Source organism: Elephantulus edwardii, unplaced genomic scaffold (genome assembly GCF_000299155.1).
Source record: "Elephantulus edwardii isolate Elephantulus edwardi_28Jun2011 unplaced genomic scaffold, EleEdw1.0 scaffold00070, whole genome shotgun sequence".
NCBI classification, from domain to species: domain Eukaryota; kingdom Metazoa; phylum Chordata; class Mammalia; order Macroscelidea; family Macroscelididae; genus Elephantulus; species Elephantulus edwardii.
In genome coordinates, this window is record NW_006399820.1 from 4,367,491 (window position 1) to 4,372,767 (window position 5,277).

General features: G+C 41.9%; 1 pseudogene; it reads left to right on the forward strand.

Moving 5' to 3' along the window:
- Nucleotides 1-2,851: 2,851 nt before the first annotated feature.
- LOC102863497 lies at nt 2,852-3,233 on the forward strand (annotated as a pseudogene).
- The last annotated feature ends 2,044 nt before the right edge of the window (nt 3,234-5,277 follow it).

Here is a 5,277-nt window from a genome sequence, read left to right on the forward strand (position 1 = left end):
TCTTGTTGAATTTGTACTCCACTTGACAGGACCTAACAACAACAGCAAGCAGAAGTAGCCCAAGTTTAAGCTTTTAAGGTGAAATGGCCCTCTGAATAGGGCCATAGTGCTGGGGGCTGTGGCCTGTTGTTGTGGAGGGATCAGGGACACCGAGATAAGTGTCCTTACATAGCTACATTCCTTAGATAGGTGGCTTCAGCTAGTATCTTGCTCATCCCTATGGCTTTGGGGCTGGTAGCCAATGAAGGTAGCACTTCAGGGAAAGAAAAAACTCTACTCAGACTGAGGGAACTCAGCTGCCTGCAACTCCCTGTATCCTTCCTTCTGAGCCTGAAGAGCTCTAACCTCCTCCATCTTAAGTCTCAGTAGGAAGTGGGGAGTGGTGCCAGAACAGCTGCCATTCCCCAACTCTACCATCCAACCTAGAAAATTGTGAGGAACTACCCTGGCCCCCCACTCCTGCTAGAACATCAGGAACCTGGCTGGGATGCTCCTATTCCTGGCCAGCCTGTGGGAATATGGGAAATTTCCTTGTAGCCTGAGCCCCAGGAGTTTGTCTCAGACACTCCTCCCCCAGGCTGTCTAGATGCCACTAAGAGAAGTTCATGGACCGGGAATGATAGATTCAGGGGGTCAAATCTCTGAAGGTCACCAGGTTCTAGTATATCAGCCTTTCATTACTAGGGGGTTGTTGTTACGTGCTGTTGAGTCACTAGCAACTCATAGTGACTCTATATACAACAGCTCTGAACCCTGCCCTATCCTGAGCCAGTCTCACTAAACCTGACACTCCTAATATAAATGCCTCAGTTATCATGTCAACCTATCTCATCCAGGGTCTTCCTTCCCTGCTCTGTCACCTCACTCTTCCAAGCATGATGTCCTTCTCCAAGGACTGGTCTCTCCTGCCACATGCCCAAAGTATGTGAGATGGAGCATCAAAATCCCAGCCTACAAGGAGAAGCTTGGTTTCACCCTCTCCAAGACAGACTCATTTGTTCTCCTGGTAGTCCATGGTATATTCAATACTCTTCTCCAGCACCACAACTCAAAAGCATCATAGACCTCCTCAACTGAAAACACTGTGGCCTGTCTTATATTGAAAAGCCTCAGGCCCTCATTGAATTACTACCGCTTATCTCCCAAACCCACAACCCAACATGGGCAGATTTCTACTAGCTCCTTTTCATACTGCTTAATACAGAAGAGAGGTGCTGGGTAATCCAGGCAGATACTAAGCAGCTAGAAGAAAACGCTCCAGGAGAAATTCTGGATCCTAGAAAATTTACTCAAAAGTCTATGCCCAAGAAATATCCACAATGGGACTGAAATGATAAAGAGGAGATGAGGCAGCCAAAAGAATACAGAGGCCCTCTTTCAAGATTATGAAGGGAAAGCCAGAAAGTTACAAATATAAGTCAAATGGTCGAGATCAGGAAAAAAGCTAGATAAAAATGAAGAGAATTTTTTTTATAAGAAATTATATGAGGCTTGACAAATTTATACTTCTTTCAACGCAGCAAGCCAAGAGAATCAAATAATAGTGAACATAGACTTTATAAGCCGGGATATTGCAGTGCAGGGATATTGAGCACAAGCTTCAGAAATTAGAGTTTTGCTGGTATGATGCTTCCCAGCTCCTAAAAGTAACTGACAGAGTTTTTGTTAACCAAGAGAATAACAAACAGGAAAAAAAAAATAAGCAGCTACCCTCTCCTAGGCAGAAAAGGTCAGAGGTCTCCTGCCCAAGGACCTGGATGAGAGAGGGGAAGGCCATGGCCAAGTCAAGCTACCCTTCGACATTATCAGTGCATCATCTCCAAGGAGACAAGAGACTGGAAGAATGAATGTCCCTGCAAGTAGCAAAATGAAGCAGCTCCACCAAAACCAGGGACAGAGAGAAACACCATGTTACTTAATGTGGCAGGGAATTCACTCTTTGAAGACTGCTTGGGATTCCGCACTGAGTCTGCAGTCTGAATAAATGAAGGGGCACAGGAGGCAGATTAAAAAGTTTCTGAAAGCCAAGAAATTCTGCCAAATATGGACACCGCACTTTGCAGCGCTGGCAAAAATCGCTATATGAAGTTACAGAGTGGGGAGGAAAAAGAGCCAACTGAACAGAGAAGTGCTCAGCAAACAGCTTTTGAGAAGCTAACAACAGAAACTGCAAGTAGTTATAGCCCTGGGACTCCTCAACTTGGTCAAACCTTTTGAACTCTATGTGGCAGATAGAAATAAGGTGGCAGTAGGGGTGCTTACCCAGAGACTTGGCTCTTACTTAGACTAGGCCAGTTGCTCCTTTATCCAAACAGTTGGATGGAGTCTTGCAGGATTGGCCTCCCTGCCTGAGAACACTGGCAGCCAGTATCATGTTAGTACAGGAAACAGATAAATAGACTCCTGGCCAAGACTTAAGGGTTCAAGTATCTCACGCAGTAGTTATCCTGATGAATACCAGGAGGCATCACTGCTGGCTAACTCACACCTCACTAAATACCATAGCATGTTATGTGAAATCTTGTAGTTATTTATTGAGATTGTGTCCTTGCTAAACCCAGCTACTCTGCTCCCTATCAGCAGCAAAGAGCCTGAACATGACTGTGTAGAAGTTATTGAGGTTGTGTTTAACCTTCAAAGTATGAACAACAGGAAGATGGGTTGTCCATATGCTGTTAAACCAAACCCAATTATGGGGCATGCTCATGGGGGAAAAAAGAAGTTATACTGCATTTGATGCATGTCAGGCAGCAAATCTAAATAGTCTCCCCCACATAAAATGTGGACCACTAACATAGGGGGAAAAGCTATAAAATAAGCATAAGTACATCCTTTCCAGCTTTGTTCCGGCACTATGGCCCCCGCAAAGAAGGGTGGTGAGAAGAAGAAAGGCCGTTCTGCCATCAACGAAGTGGTGACCAGAGAGTACACCATCAACATTCACAAGCGCATCCATGGAGTGGAATTTAAGAAGTGTGCTCCTCGGGCACTAAAGGAGATCCGGAAATTTGCCATGAAGGAGATGGGCACACCAGATGTTCGCATTGACACCAGGCTTAACAAAGCTGTCTGGGCCAAAGGAATAAGGAATGTCCCATACCGCATCCGTGTACGGTTGTCCAGAACACGTAATGAGGATGAAGATTCCCCAAACAAGCTGTATACACTGGTTACCTATGTACCTGTGACCACTTTAAAAAAATCTACAGACCGTCAATGTGGATGAAAACTAATAGCTGATTGTCAAATAAAGTTATAAAACTGAAAAAAAAAATAAGCATAAGTACATATGGGAAGGAACTTGTAATGAGTACTGTACATTCTAGGATAAAGTCAAATGGACCACATATATCACAAAAGAACAAAGACTAACCATCAAATATTCAATTGTTCTATGAAGAGGCTGAAAAACTTCTTTTCTCAAATTCCATGTGGGGTCAAGGATCTGTTTGTAGAACTTGCAGAGAGTACAGCATGCTATGTATCCTCATGCTATGTTTGTAAAGGCATCCTTATCAGAGTCCAGTGACAATGAGTAACAAAAGAACTGCTGCCTCATGAAATCATCAGTGTTACAACCAAGGGGAGCTCTGATGGTCTAGTGGCAAGATGGTACTGCAATTGAGAAGGCATATTGTTCAAGGCCATCAGATGCTCCATAGAATCCTCTCATGCAATTAACTGCCTCTGAAAAGCCACATGAGGGTGAGCTCTAGGTCAATTTCAACTCGATGGAGCACAACAACAAGAACAAGAACAAAGCTCCATGATAAGTCTATATAAGCCTTAAGAACCTACATTATAGGATAAGACTGCTTCAGAGATAAAGGAAAAACTTTAATTTCCCTGTAGGGGAATAACCTGCCCAAGGCAGAAGATCCAGAATATCTCAAAAAGGAAAAATGTTGGAGGAAGAATAGGCAGCAAAGACTGAGATACTAAGTGGAAAATTTTATGGGGTCTGAAAAGGGGGAATGAGAGAGGAGCCCCAGGAAAGGATAGACTATATAAGAATATTTAAACACCTAAGGAGAGAGAAGAGAGGCTCTGCAAGTGTATCCTTATCTATAAAGCCAGGAAGGCTGTAATTCTACTTTTCTACTGGGCTAAAAGAGCTGTGGTCTTGTAAAAGTATTGCCTTATCTTGAAAACCAGGACATGTCCAAACTTACAACCTCTACTCTGCTGAAAGTGTGAAAATAATGCTGATGTTTTAAAACTATTAAAAAAATAGGCTTACACAAACTGCTACTTTCACTGTTATTTATAAAAGGCCCAAGACAAAGCAGTTCTGGAAGCTAGGCCATTTTGGACAATAGTCTCCCAAAGCTCTGCAGGAGAATAAAAACGCTGCCTCTTTCCAACACAGGTGTTCAAGTGATTTTTGATCCCTTTCCTCCCTTGGGTCTTCTCTTCATACAACACTAAGAGAAGCCCTTCACAAAGAGACACCTAAGGAAATTGGATGGACCATAGTAACCAGAAACAACAGGAAAAAAAATGCAACAAAATGGCAACAATTAAACTTGGCCTGTTAATAATCACACTTAATGTGAATGAACTGCACCAATTAAGAGAAAAAGAGTACTAGAATGGATATAAAAGCCAAAATCCGTCAATGTGTTGACTAAAAGAGACACATTTAACAAACAAGGAAAAAAGAAAGACTAAAAATGAAAGCCCAGAAAAAATATACCAATCAAATGGCATCCAAATGGCAATATTAATCTCTGATAAAACAGACTAAAAGATGAAAATCACTCTCTAAAAGATACTGAAAAGTATTATATAATGATTAAAGGAAGGATAGATCAAGAAGATATAACCTTAGTCAACATCTATGTACCAAATGGTAGACCTGAAAAATACATAAAACAACAGTTAAAAGAATTGAAGAAAGAAATAGCACCACAATAGTGGTAGGAGATTTTAACACACCACTCTCACCAATGGATAGGTGAACTCAAAAGAAACTTAACAAAGATGTACAAGATCTAATCTACACAATCAGTCACCCAGACCTTGTGAATGCATTTTGGGTACTGCACTTAAGTAAACTTCAATTTACTTTCTTCTCAAGAGCATATGATACATTTTCCAGAATTACCACGTATTAGGATACAAGCTAACCTCAACAAATTATTAAACATTGAAATCATGTTGTTGTTTGTTGTTATGTGCCATCTAGTTACCTGCAAATCATAGCCACCCTATGTACAACAGCTATGGACCCTACCCTATCCTGAGCCAGGCTTACTGACTCTGACACACCTAATC